Source organism: Phalacrocorax carbo, chromosome 6, assembly GCF_963921805.1.
Source record: "Phalacrocorax carbo chromosome 6, bPhaCar2.1, whole genome shotgun sequence".
In the NCBI taxonomy this organism is placed as follows: domain Eukaryota; kingdom Metazoa; phylum Chordata; class Aves; order Suliformes; family Phalacrocoracidae; genus Phalacrocorax; species Phalacrocorax carbo.
In genome coordinates, this window is record NC_087518.1 from 40,816,935 (window position 1) to 40,832,297 (window position 15,363).

The window sequence follows — 15,363 nt, forward strand, 5'->3', positions numbered from 1 at the left end:
CTTGGCATGGCAGGAATGTAAAGATGATAAAAATTCAGACAGTGTTATTTGCCTTCCCAACAAAAAGGGTATGAGGAGGTCCGGCCACCGAGTATGAGGATAACTTGAGGGGTATAGTACAGATAGGCAGAAACCAGATGCAGATAAAAAAGCAAATAAAATATAGTTACATGTATCTGGTCCTATGAGCAAGCCAAGGTAGGTATCCCAGAGCTTGGTCTTGCCAAAATGAGGAATGCTTCTTTCATTACATCCTCCTCTCTACCTTTTTGTACGTGCACAGATTTTTTCACTTTGGGTCCTATTGATTGTGTTTCTACCCATTTCAGCTGCCAAAAGTACTGAGCTGCTTTGGCACATGGACTCGCACGCTTCTGAGCAACATGGTTTTTTAAAAATGAATGCCTTTTGTCCCTCTCTTTAAACACATATACCAGGCTCTGAGGCTTGTAAAGACGGCAGCAATTTTCTGCTAAGTGGCTAAGGCAGGGCAAACCATAATGATGCATCAAACAAATGAGTGGCTACGGCTGGCAGAGGAGCTGCTCTCCATATCCAACACAGCATTTTTAAAAAGCAAACTTGCTGTTTCTTAAAGAATACCTTTGTATACTTTAATATTCCATATAATTTTTAAAAATACAGCCTTTAAATACCAGCAACCCCAAAAACCTGGAACATGTTGCAGTGAGGGACAAACTTCCTGACAAAACACCACACCTCTGGCTAAAATGGCTGATTTCCAACAGCCACCAGTGAGACAGGGTCCATGGGAAGGGTTCTGAGCTTCCAGGGCATATATTGTTTGCAGGTTATTAATAAATTTATTAATTACTAATAAAGAATTTCTGAAGAAGCACTGGATTGTGACAGAGCATTTCCAGAGCAGAGCCATGCAACATGCCCCATCCCAGAAGTCATACTGCTGCTCATGCACTGCGTATGGTAAAAATTGACACTTTCATTAGCTTTTTCTAAATAGGACCTTTTAGACCTCATCCAAATATCATTGTTGCAGTTGGGCAAAGTTTTTCCAAAATATTTTTATGCATGACTCCATCTGTGTACTGCAAAAGCAACTCAAAGAAGAGTAGCATATTTATATGGGGGCATAACAACATGTTGTTAACAACGCATACGGACCAACAAGACTGGTATAGACAAGAACATACGAGTATCAACTCAAACTAAAATCAGAAAAGGGAATTTAGGAAATAATTTTCAGCTAACTGGAGTCATTGATACTCATATACTTCTCACACAAGCACAAAAGGGAAAAAAAAAAAAGGAAAAAATTAAAATGTATTCCAGTACTCACTAATTCAGTTAAACTTGTTCACTTCCAATGGACAGTCTCACCACTGAACTCACTGTCAGAAAAATTCACCAAAACAGTGTTTATTGCATTGTTCCTGCAAAAGGATTTGGTCTCCCCTCCTCCTCCCCAAGTATCCCTGTGAGATTTGTTTAGGAAGTGGAAGTTATTTATGGTCCTGCAATTAGTGTCTTCAATGCTTTTCACAAGCCCTATACAAAGTGTATATATAAACACTGACAGCGACCCACTGGCACCACAGTACGTAAGCAAGTGCAGCAGGATTTGCTCTCAGTGGCCGTGGCACTGCAGCTGGGGAAGAAGCATGGGCAAGATGCCAGTGTTTGCAATACAGCCTTGGTTTTAGGATGAAGCTTCTATTCGTTTCTCACTTCAGACAACTCATTGCTTGAGCACTCGTTCTGCCACAAGCACACAGACGCTGAAAAATGTTTTCCTAGTTATATGTGGGATACAGGTGAAAACAGAGCTTCGAGCATGATCCCTCAGGTTGTTTCAGATACAGCAAGCATATTATTCACTCCAGACCACCTTCTGTATATACACTTTCCCCAAACACACATACTGCAACGTTCTATACCAGTTTCAGTTACGACTCATACCAGTTACACCTGATGCACTCAGCAACCCTCTACCCATTGCCCATACTCAAGATATTAGAAGCATCAGTCTGCCTCCAGGGCAAGAAGTTTCTGTGCATCTCATCTTTGTCCTCCTCAGAAAAATAAATGCCACAGTTGAACCCTTCTCACTATGTTTAAGACAGCTTTTACGAAGAGATTTCCACACAATACCTGGTAAGAACAGCAGCACCTCCATTCCTGATGGATGCAGCTGCCTGCAATGGAAAGCCCTATACCGGAGAGGTATGAGCTGCTCAGCTGCTCACTTCACTGCAAGAATGAAAAAGCACATGAGCAGAAAAGGCAAGACACTGACTGCCGCAAGTACCCACATAGCATTCTAAATTTTTGGACATACAGCAGGAAAAAAAAATATTATTTTCTGAGAATACTGATGTAAAACCAGAAAACATAACCGGTTTCTGTGCACTAGATAAATTGAACTGCAATAGCAAGGACATGGTATAAATCCATACCCCTATACACTTCCTAGAAGGAGCTGGAAAACTATTTCACTGAAGGCAGGGGTTCAGCAATGGAGCTGTTGGTGCAATGGGTGTCTTCTCACAAAGAGGTACCGAGCCACAGATGAGAAAAGGCAGAGACATTTAAGGCAGCTCTGATTAAATTGAGGAGATGCCCAGCTGACCATTTCATGACCCTGGAGGATGTGGTGACCAGGCTAGTGCTACCAGGGATAAGGAAGGAGGAAGGAAAACCTAACCTCAGTTAACCCATCTAACAAGCTTACAGCTGCTGTTCTGTAACCTGTATACCGGCCAGGTGCCGTGCTCATGTCTAAGTGGCTCCTCAGTGGGACTGACCACATGGCAAGGCTTCAAATGCAGGTTCAACCCTTAATTAGCGCTGGTCCTTTGCAGGCCTTCCAGTCACTGCCATTCCTCTCAAGATAGAGATTTGTAATTTTTTTTCATAATCTGAAGTGTGTCCTTGTGTCTTTTTACATCCAAAATACCATCTCAGGATGAGAAGCAATAAAACCAAAGCCAGAATAAACAACACCAGTTTCCCAGAACATGTCTGGAGCTACCCAAACACCTGACAGCAGGAGCTCCGAGCCTTTTCCCACACCCTACCTCTCACACTGTCAGGTTGTCTATTTGCAGCTGTAACTCGCAAATATACATCATACGCAGGCTGTCAGCTTGACTTACAGAAAAATCTTTCAAAAAAAAAAAACCCAACAACAACAAAAATGTATGCTACCCAGGAGCTGAGTGCCAGAGTGATGGGCAGCAGAGATGGGTGGCACAGAGCACACTGCTGTGGGAATGGGGTGCACCCAGGTGAGCGATGTGCAAAGGTGTGTTCTAGAAAAAAACCTGAAACTCATCATTTTTCATGCAAAACAATAAGTCCAAGGAAGCCTTAGTCTTATTTCATGAAAGATAAATACAACTAATCACAGTACTTTGATTTATTCTCCGTACTTCAGGTCCCAAGCATTCCTACACATGAGCAAACTTAATTTCTAGAACAGCATCGTTACTACAAGGTAAACGTGTATTTATGATGCGATAGCATCTGCTCTGCGATAGCTTTAAATTAAGAGGTTGGCATGGCAACAGATGCTCCCACACTGCTGTGTCTGCCTCGTGCTGCCATTTTGCTCAGGATCCCTGGTGAGTTTAGGATTAACCGCCTACAGTATTTCATTTTGACTAACGAAGCAGGTTTTGGCTGAAGCATCAAACAAACAGCTGAAACCTAATATGGACTGTGTACTTTTTGTTGCCTAGCTGCTCTGTAATTTTAAAATACGTCTTTCTGAATTCATGCTATTTTTGGTACTCGTAGCTCCTCCTCGTGCTGCCAAGCAGCGGTGACAAGCAGTGCTGAGGACCAGATCCTGGTGACTTGTTCAACAAGTGTCACCATTTCTTGTCTCCACGTTGTCACAGCACACACAGCAGCTCTCACACGCCTCTGCTGTCCGCATGCGTTTGCTGAGGACCCAAGGAGTGATGTCATCCCATGGACGATGTTTTGCACAATTTTGCCCCACCCAGCATCCTCACCAGCCTTTGTGCAGGGGCTGATTTCACCACATCTGAACAACAGCGTCATGGTATCTGCTAGTGGCTTGTTGTGTTTGGTATCTGAAATCTAAAATACAGAATCTTTCATAGACTTCTCCTCCAGATATACATCCGTTCCTGCCTAAGGGAAAGCAAAGGTCCAATTTCTTCCCAAATAAAATGCCTAGGATCTCTCAGCAAGGAGATAGAAAATGGCCCCCTTATGCCATTAGGCAAACCAGCCCACCAGATGTAACAGGGCAGTGTTATGTCACTCTGCTCCCTGCTGCTTGGATGTCACTTGTGAAGGAACCATATCCAGAGGGGAGGATAGCACCAAGTGCCCCTCCAGCAAGCCAAGGTGGGCAAAAGCTACCCACAGTTAATTCCACCCAGTACTACCAGTGAGGAGCCTCACACCATGCTTCCCGGCCCATTCTTCCAACATTCCACCTTAAAATTCTATCCCAATTCTGCTCTTTTAATTGAAATGTTATCAGTTAGGCTAATGACTTTATTAACATAAGGCAACCAAGACTCCTCCTTGTAGTGAGGTGGGTGTTGGTCTCTTCTCCCAAGTTACTAGTTACAGAACAAGAAGAAATGGCTTCAAGCTGCATCAGGGGAGGTTTACATTGGATATTAGGAAAAATTTCTTTACTGAAGGAGTGGTCAGGCATTGGCACAGGCTGCCCAGAGAGGCAGTGGAGTCACCATCCCTGGAGGTGTTCAAAAAACGTGTAGATGTGGCACTTCAGGGCATGGTTTAGGGAATATGGTAGCATTGGGTTGATGGTTGGACTTGATGATCCTAGAGGTCTTTTCCAACCTTAATGATTCTAATACCTACTTTTTAGAGCATGTATGTTATACTATAGCACATACAATATCATTGTTCTGACTCCACCTAATGCACTAACAGGGTAAGGAAAACTTTCCCCAGGCAGCTGCAGGTTATTCCATGTAGTGTCAGCCTGCCTCACTCCAAGTTTCCACAAAAGAAACAGCCACTATACTTAATGAGATCTTTTTCAAAGTAAAAAAAAAATATATATATATATATATATACCTGTTTATCTGTCTGAAGAAACATCACATTCTGCATCCTCTGGGGGATGCTGTGCACAACCTGCTGCAATTCCCACATCTCAAGATTTTGGGTTCTGTTTCACCAAACACACCATTTCCTGGGAAGGCACCAGACACTTCCAGTCATTTCTGGGTAGAACACACATACAGGGCACATCTGGTTCATGAAGACAACTAATTACCTTGCAAGTAGAGGTGGAGTAAGCATCTTTTAACAATTGCTACCTAACTGGTCTTTCCATAGGCCAATTTGCTTTTTCTCAAGGCGATGCTGGTGGCCAAGTTGACGGAGAACCAGAGAGCACTGTGTTCCCCAGGGCATGAGAAAAGGCACAAAACAAAATGTACCCAAACAGACATGAGTCTGCTTGCTCCAGTACACCTGGAACAGGACATCTTAATGCCTACTGAGTGCTCAGAGAAAGGGAGGTTCACTGCTGATGAACTGGCTGGGCCAGGGAAACGGTCTTCCTGAAGGCTGGCAAGACAGGTACAGTAGGCAGAACACCACTAAAAGCAGGGAGGGAAAAACAACCTATTTCATGCCTTTATAGTTCTTTTTGTTGAAGAGGAGATTCTTTCATGGTTTGATTGATTCCCAAGATATTTCTCAGTAAGGTGCACCTCTGTTGGCAGCCTTCCAAAGCCAGTGCTCACCAGTGCCCGAGCCACAGCTCTGGACTAAGCTCTGGAGCGCTGCCTTAACTCAGCAGATAGTGATATTATTACAAACATGAAATCAGGGATGCTCAGAAAAGTGATAATTTCAGTTAGGAAGAAAAATATTGCTCACAGCAAAGTAATGAAGTTTATTCATAAACTCCATTCTTACTTTAACAGCTTTTGTCACATACGTTATTCACAAATAGCAGAAAGGATAGGACAAGAATGCAGCCAAATTTTTCAAAACAATTTTTGCAAAGCACCTACAGTTGTTAGAATTTAATATCAAACCCCAGTAGAAAAAAAAAAAGAGATCTAGTAATAGCCTTCTTAAGTTTTCCCAAAAGAAGATCAGTTCTCCCTGTAGCAAAATCCTTAATATGCAAAATCTACTATTCCTCACAGCACCCTCCAAACACCCATATAAGATATCTCCGTCAATGGCACAAGGCACGCCAGCTTATAATCAACTTTCTCATGCCATTCCTAACCTCTGCTTTTGCAGCATCCTTCTGCTCTGACACCTTTACCTTCCTTTTTATCACCTGATGTCCATGCACCTACACAACACTTCTTGGACTTTAATGATATCGCCATGTCTTCTCTTCTTTGAGGATCTCCTTTTTCCATCCTGACCCCATTGCTCTGCTGAGCAGCTTCACCACAGCAGCTCTGGGCGCTGCATGCTATGAATTATCCACAAGACTGTGTACAGCTGGAAATGAGTGAAAACACACAGCAGCACTAAACTCACAGGCTGAGGTCCTTTCCCTGAACAACAACAACAAAAAAAAATCAGTGAAGAGTTGAAGGCTACTTGTTTTGAGTAGTGTTTAGTATAAAAAGGCATGGGCTAATTAGGATGGTCTTGTGGGTAAGTGAGTAAGTGATACTGGTGTTGGGAAGATTTTGCCTGGATCACCACGTGGCTGGGATAACTCCTCAGTAAACGAGAAAGTCAAGAGAGGAGCTGCTTCTTGTCCAGAGCAAACCCACAGCCAACAGGAAAAGGTTTCTGGGTGGCTTCCAGACCAGCAAGAAGAGAGGAGGAAAATTTAAGAAAACTCATTTTATTCCAAGGGTAATATTCTTGCTGATCAACCAAACCAGGAGCTGCTCTGAAGCTATGAGACATGCCAACTACCTTCCATACAAATGCTGCGCTGGTAAATTTTAACTGACTTATTTCCAAGGAGAAGTCTTCAGCAGTGAAATTTTATATTGGCTGTGAAATGTTGGCTGTAATTCTGGAAGCTGTAGGAAAGCCAGGACAGAAACAAAACTTGAATGAGATGCCTTCAACAAAACTGAGAAACAGAAAAGCAATGATTACATGGTTAATTAGGAAAATAAAAGCCTCATTTAAAAATAGTGCCATCTTGTAAGGAAAGGCATTAGGGAAGATATATACTATACAGCAGAAAACTCAATTGCAGAGAGCATTCTACTTACAGAAAGGAAATACCCAAATGCATTTTCCAGAGACATAGTACTAGTCAGGGCTTAGCATATCTTCAAAGCACCATATGAGCAGAAGTTTAGCTTCACACTTCATTCTTAAATTTAGCTCATTTTAAAACTCTGTGTGTGGCAGAGCTCTGCCCAGAGTCAACCTCACTCCGGCTCTTTATTTGCCTATAATTACCCATCGCACACATTTTACTCATACTGAGAATCAGAGTGAGTCCGAACTGCCTGGGCTGATGCTGGGGAGAGCACAGCCCTGTCCCAGCCCCAGGGGACAGAGTGGCAGAGCGCAGGTTCTCCCAAACCACTGCCTGGCGGGAAGCATGCAGCAGAGCATCCTAAAGTGAGAGATGAGCTCTTCAAGCTACATACTGCTGATTCTACTGGTATAGATACAGATAGGTACGTCTCTAGAGATCAAGATATGTCCCAAGCCATGATCTATAGTTCTCACATCTGCAACAAACATCAGGGCAGGTAGGTACCAACATGCTTTCCAAAAAAGCATCTCAAGTTCTCTTTGTAGACACCTCACAACAAGCCACAGGTTAAAGACAAGCATTCAGTGACTTAAATTCTGCTGAATATTTTATGGCTGAATCAGGTCACAGTATGAGAAAATGCTGCAGTCCCATGGGGTTGCTCTGTGGCACCACGGACTTTAATGATCAGCTATTAAATCAGCTCAGCTGAGGTGTAGTTATTAAGCATGTTGCAGTATCAGCCTCATTTACACAAACATACTATTCCCCTTAATACATGGTTATGCTTCTACACTGTTCATTTATCAATTATAATAATCCTAATTAGCTATGAAATCCAGCTCTTGCAGTTTAAACCACAAGTTCAAACTATGTTAATTATTTTTTTAACTACCCTGAATCAAGTGAAAAATTTCATGGACATTTTCATGCAAAAAAGATCAAGATTTAACACTTCATCCAGCTAGTAAAACAAAAGAACATCTGATTTTCAGTGAACACAGATCAGTCTACACAATGAAGTCCATAAAAGCCATTTAATTTTTCAGTCAGGGGTCCATCCTTCTACCTCCTCCCTCAGTGCCAAGAGATACAGATGTGCTAGAGACAGGCCAAAACATTGCACTTGCTGGTGTTCTGCATCCACGTGAATGTATTCTTTTCATTGTTCCACCTAAAATGGTTTCATGGGATTTTGGCAATAAAGAGAAAAGTTCATTTGTGATACATCAAGTTAATGGAAACACAGAAAATGAATCCCTGAATACAGCAAAGGAATGCTAGGGATCAGAAAACAGCTACAACAAAGAAATATCCAGACATAGCAATCATTCTTTAAAAAAAAAAAAAAAAGGCAAATTGCACAGCAAGCTGTTTACAGAACTCAGGAACAGAAAATTGCCTGACCCCAGGAAATGTCCACCAGGCAGAATACATGTACAAAATAAAGCAGCAAAACCACAAACACCCCGAGAGCTGATATGCCACTTCTGAAGGTGTAGAATGTACTCTCCCACAAAGATTTATTTGGGCATGGACTCATGTCAAACAAATACAAGTTAGCCTCAAATGGCACTGCTTCTCCATTCTGCAAGCTCTAGACTTCAGAGACACTCCTGACCATCATCATAGGAGGTCCTCGCACATGCTGAGCTAGCAAAATATTAAATTCAAATTCCACCACTCTGAATTTCTCATTATTTAAATTTCAAAGACAGATTCAGACCAATATGTACTAATAAACAATGGTTTAAAAACACCTTAAAAATACCGTATCTGTAAATATAAACATATATTCTGTGTCCTTATGTTTCTGCTTCATTATGTTTCCATGTTTTAAGGACTTACATTTATAATAAAAGTAATTTTATTAAAAATAAACTACAAAAAGCAATTGCTCCACCTATTTTACCCTGCTCAGGAATCCAGTCCCTGCCTTGCATCAGAAGGGACACATGTTGCAGGGTTTGCTGCTGATTCTGGATGACAGCAATCTCATGAGGGGACACATCGAAGGGGAGTCCAGAAACCTCCAGCAAAGCTGGCACTGGTTCTGCTTCATGGGCATTTTCATGGCTAGCAAGGATTTTTGGTAGCATTAATTGGTATAGGACAAAATAATCCCAACAAAACCTATTACAAGGTTGGGTTAATCACAGGCCACAAAGGGTGCTGGCAGTTAACAGGAGCCACCGCTGCAGAGATGAGCCTTTTTTCTCCATCAGTGCAATAACAACACCTGCATGGACAGCAGGTCTTTGTTACTTATGTCACAGCAGTAGCCAGCGAATGCCATGCTCCAGACAGCCCAACATAAACAGGTAGATTTGGGCTAGGAAGGATCAACAGTGGTGTGGAAGAGGCACGTTATTGCAGAGAAAGCAATGACACTGCTACGCCATCAAAAGGGGCAGCTGATGGCCATCACCCACATCTAAACCTTCCTCATCAGGAGTGGAAAACATTCAGTTGTCCTGACGCACCTCTTCCCACCAACATAGATAATGTTTCTTGGACACCATCTCTGCCAGACCTCTCCCTAAGACTAGTTAGCTGTTTTACTGGGTAAAGAAAGCCACAGGCTTTGTGCACGTGCCTCTGTCCCTGCAGGACAAGACTTGGTCCTTCTACTGGAGATCTGAGAGGAAGAAGTTCTGGGCATGCTGCACAGCCTAAGGCCAAGGTGACAATACACTCAGCATATGGTGATTGTGTCTGATATGTACTTGATATATTCCGTAGACACTGATTATGTCTGAACAAAGTACTCAGGACAGGTTTACACCAAAAACTGCTTGTGGCAAGGATGAAATGTGATACAAGCCAGTGGGGTGCTGCTGTGGCCAGGGAGGATCTCAAAGGTACAGAAGCATCTTTGAGAGTGTTTTCAATTCTCAACTTTTTTTCCCCTGAACACATCACTATCCAGAGGCTCAGCCCACATTCAGCCAAAAACACCTCCCCTGGCTTGTTCTCAGCCCCTGCTCCACCATCTCTGGGAGTTCCTTTTCACTTTTTCATAACCTCCAGGTTTGGGGGTTTTACACAATTTTTTTTTTCCTCCTTCTCCAGACCTACACAGACTTACAATGCAATTACCAGCTAAATCCTCCTGCCCCCAGCTATTTTGCCATTAGCTGGTTTTCCTACAGGGCAGCTCTGGGGTGAAGGCTGTTAGCAGGTGAGGCCAATCGACTAAGTCATCACATGGGTGATCCCCCCTCTTCAAGCCCAGGGCAGCTGCAAATAACACCCTATCGCACTGATCATCTTTGGGAGAAGGCGGCACTGTGGATAATACGCTTTGATTTAAGTACATTATCAGTTGAGATGTTTTTTTAATTACAACTTTCTAAATATTACACTGCAGCACACATAACAAAGAAACACTCCCAAGGAAGTTAATTGGTATTAGATATGGAAAGAGCAGTGGCTCTTTGCTTGGGGGCTCTCTGCCTTGCAGATCATCCTGCGCTGGGGAGACAGCAGTCCTGCCCTGCCTGCACCCCTGCCCGCGGGACGGGGGGTGAAGGGTCGCCCCGGGGGGCACAGGCTCTGTCAAGCATCAGGAAAGAAAAAGCCAAATACCAAAGACATTAAGCAGTTCTGCCGTGAATCTTGTAGGTGCACGGCAAAGTATTTTTCCTTTAATTAGATTTTTCTACAGCTCAGAGGACGCTGGGGAACCATTACGATCTCCACTACAACGCAAGAAAACAAAGCTTGCAGTTCTACACTTACAACATCTGAATAATATAAACGGAGTGGCTTACAGAACAGCAGTTTACCTAAACACAATTCATACAGCCTCTGTCGTGATACATTGGATAAATGGGCTGTTAAGCCAGAAGGGAGATTGGTATTCCTAAATTGCCTCAATTTCAGATGCTTTAAAGCTCCACGGAAATGCCACAGTGTATGAGCATCCAGGCAATGGCTTTTCAACACACAAATATTTAAAGGACACTTCAGAAGGGTGCTGCTGATGTCTGAGATGCATTCAGTGAAAAAAGCAGAAATCGAGCTGTAGTCAGAGTGGCAGAAATACCAAAAACCTGAAAGAGATGGAAACAGGCACTTGCAGGGGAGCTCAGGTGCTCACCAGTGCCTCAAGGGAAGCTCCATTCAAGAGAAGCTCCCTCCAGAAAGCAGCCCTATGACAGGTGCAAGCCCCCAGGCTTCAGAGGGGTGAGCGCAGGGGTGTTTGGGAAGGCGCTGCAGGCAGGGTCCCCCTGTGGGCGCTCTGCTGGAGGGTTGCACTGGCTGAGTTCTGCTGCATCAAACAGTGCTGGAGTCCTTCAGGATGGCCCTCAAGAGCAACGTGTTACCATAGATGAAGCAAAAGCATATGAAAGAATGGAAGTTTTAAGGTTGTCTCTATGAGAACATTATTTATTCTGCTGCTCTACATCCTCATCTCATTGCTAAGCAACCCTGCCTCACAGCACAGTCATGCTGATGCTGGAAGCCCTGGCACCTACTTTCCTTCTCCATTCCCCGTGCTGCCTCCTTGAGATGCTGCACGCTTTCACCCCTGCACCTCAAGCTCCCCATTTTTCTTCTCACTGCGGTGGACCTCCATGGCTCCTCCTGGCTACCACCTCCTGACCCACCAGCTTGCTGGGGAGCTCCTCTTGGGGGAGCCCCAGGAGCTGCCTGGCATTTTTGGTTTCTCTGGGGGTTTGGGGGAGTTGTTTGGTTTTTAAGCTGAATCCATCTTCTGCCCCACAGCACAACAGCACAGGCAGTTGTGCCAACTGGTTTGAGGCCAGCGGAGCACAGGAAGAAGCAGGGAAGGGCTAGGAGTGCCCCAAGCCAGAACTGCCAAGTAGTCTGTAGCACACAATCCCAGGCTCAGAGAAATCCCCAAGTACAAGTTACAGCAGTTACCTGCCATATCAAACACCAGCCAGACCCCATCAACTGCTCTGTGCTCCTTCCAGAGAGCTTAAGTGTTACAGCATTTGGGGAGCCTTTTGAAGCCACTCCCATTATCTGAATCCAATCTGAAATTCACTTCTGTTACTGAACCCGTAACCAGCCCATTTCAGTCCATATGACCTTGTAGTCCACTCACTCAAATGCTTTACAGCTTCATTTTACGATGTTGGCACAAGTGTCTGAAGTGGCTTATGGCTGCCACTTCCAACATTTCACATTTCCTTACCGGCATCTCACTCCTCACTCATTACACTCTAAAATCAACTATAGAAAAATGGATAACACTAATACTTTTAGTAGCGTGCACCTCCTCGCATCACATACAAAAGTGGCTTTTCCCAATGCATGTAGCAGTTTGTACGGTAGCAGGTTACCCTGCGTGCAGAAACAAGCTTTCAAGATGATTCTGGCTCTTGCTTCTTTTCCTCTAGTCGTGCTGGGAGTCCCATTATATTTCATATCTACCTACCTTCTTTTTACTGCATATTTTCTTCTGGTTTAATCACTCACTGAAGTTTGGATCTTCATGGAATTCTTACATCTTCTCAAATGCACTTTTTCCCCTGAAAAGTGATTTTGTAAAAATGCTCTACCTGACTCAGCAGGTCTGCTCCCTGCACGAATTCAAAGTGCTATCTGGTGACACCAGTGACAAAAATCAGAGAAAAGTTTTTACTGAGTTTTATTTCCACCGACTCTGTGGTTTTCACATAGCCAAGACTGAAAGGATGCCCGCTCTACCCCAGAGGTCACTGCTAAGCCACTGCTACTGAAATTAAGAGGTGTCACAGGTTTTCTTAATGGCTTGAGCTAGAGCTTGCTCCAAGAGTTCAGCCTGGATTTCCAGGGATGGCAGTTAGAACAACACTTATGCTGAAAACCACTGATACATGCCACCTCAAACCTCACTCCATCACAATCACAAGGCAATTTTTCAGACCAGAATTGCACTTCAGAGCTGTCTGCCTTATCAGGCATTGCTCGCACTCACTGTTGTCCAACACCACAGTCAAATGTCATGTTTTTTTTCTTGGGCTCTTATTCTTCCAGTCCATTGATAAGCTTAATATTGTTCCCACTTCCTTTCTTAAATTCTGTCTAATAAAAATGTCACATCAGTCCACCATCCAGTACCTGTTTCCTTCAAGAGTCATGTTTTTTGTATGACCAGCCTTTTCTACCTGGCCCTTCTACACAAACTTCAGAGACCTCTTTGGTTCACACTGTCTGCAGGTTTATGCATTTACAGCAATATCATAGTGGACTTGATCATGCAAAACACAGGGTGAAGCATGGAACAGGCAACCACACAGGATGTCCCTTAGCAGCCTTTCTGCAAATGCTACAAGAAATACTTCACTGCAGCACAAGGCAGGGAAGGGGACAGCATCTCGGGCTTCAGCCTTTCTGCTAAGCTTCAAGACGCTGAGAACCAGGTGAAGACACTTGAGATCCAAGTCTTCAGGCTCCAGCCACACAAGTCTTTCCAGAGATACTTAGGCAAATGGCTTGGAGCTGCAAGGAACCTGTGCCTTTAAAAATGCAGATAAATCTGAAATCCTACAGGAAAGCCTCATGTTCCTCCATGACCAGTAAGAAAACATTCCCTGCACAGGACATTTTACCAAAGACTGTTACTTTAGGCGCTCCTTAGGCAAGAGAGGTCAGTGAGTGTAGTGGATATTACTGAAAGTCATAGAAAGATCTATAGAAACAAGAAAGATTTCCTGATCTGCTTACAGGCAGTAAGATGACAGCAGGACTTTGCTATACCTGCTCATGGCCTCCTGGACAGTTAGAGCATCTCTCTGCGGAGCCCAGGGCTGCCCTTGCTCTCCAAAGCAAGGATCGCTGTGGCCATCCCCTGACCAGCACGTACAAACTGCCCAAAATCTCTCACAAAGCCTCCTCGGGTGCAAGGCTGCTTCTCACATCACAGCAGCATCACGTCTACAGCAGCACCCACCTGTATGAGAGGAAAACAAAGCTGGAAAGAGCAGGATGGTGCAGGGAAGGAGACAGCAATGAGCTGCCCTACTACAATGCTATGTTTGAGAACTCTCTTTAAAATCTGGGACTATGACATGATACATCAGGCATCCCCACATTCAGCATGCCACCACGTCCAACCTACCACTACCAATATTACTGACCCTGAACAATGCTAGTATTATCTTTCTTTTGCTAGTATTATCTTTCTTTAAAACTACAAAAAAAAGTCTTCTAATTCTAATATATTTAATGACAGATGCAACTAAATTTTCAGAGCTCCCACATACAAGTATGTCCATTCAAGAGGTATAAAGTTTTACAATTCAAAAAGCATTTTTTCCCAAAATTCACTCTGGGTACGTTAAGTATTAACTATAAAACACAATGTCCATATCTATACAACACTGCATAGTTTTAGTGGATAATCATAGCCCATTTTTAATTCAACCAGTTACACATATTAAGTCTTCATATTTTACTGACACACCAATTTAAATTCAGTACCAAAATTAAGCAACATATTTTCTTCCAAATCATTATAAGCAAACTCAAAATATGACAGGGTTTCTGTTTCCTTTTTGGAGGGGAGGATACAATTTCTCAATATTGAATGGCAAACGAAGAGCACAACCTCGTTTCAGGAGGCTCCTTCTCTTGTGGTTTTTAAATAGTCTGTCACAAATGGAGACCTGCAGCTCCTTCCCACATACCAATGTAAAGCTTTATGTGCACTACTACCTCATGGGCTGAAAAAAGGACTCAGGACTCAGCAACTTCCCATTAAAACTAAAACCAGTTTTAAAGGAAATGTCACAGCCAACACAAATTTACCCATATTAATAAAAATTTTTGTCTATTTTCTATTCTGTTTCAAAAGTAATCTATGGTTGCCCATAATCATCCCAGGAAAAAGCATCTGTATAGCAGAGCACCAGCCTGTTAGCAGCACTCTCGTTTTCACAGTTTTATCATTTGCCTTGGTATAACTGTTTGAAACAGAGAAGCCCCTTTCATTTGTGCTCCAGTTTGATTGATAGGGAACAAGACAACCCTTTTCCTGGGTAATTACAATTCAGTCTCTCTTTTTTTTTTTCTTTCTCCTTTTAATATTTCCTTTTACTTCATTATTTTTTCTCTGAAAAATATGTAAACAAAAAATGCATCTCCATTATAGACTGTGCCCAGCCCAGATGCCTGGGTCAATCTAGCCTTCAAGAACCCACCCTATGGAC

At 43.2% G+C, this 15,363-nt stretch overlaps 1 long non-coding RNA gene across 1 annotated transcript in view; it reads right to left on the bottom strand.

Annotated features, from left to right (window-relative positions):
- The window catches only part of LOC135313924 (uncharacterized), an 89,705-nt gene that overhangs the window by 47,135 nt on the left and 27,207 nt on the right, over nucleotides 1-15,363 (bottom strand). The gene's annotated exons all lie outside the window — the stretch shown is intronic.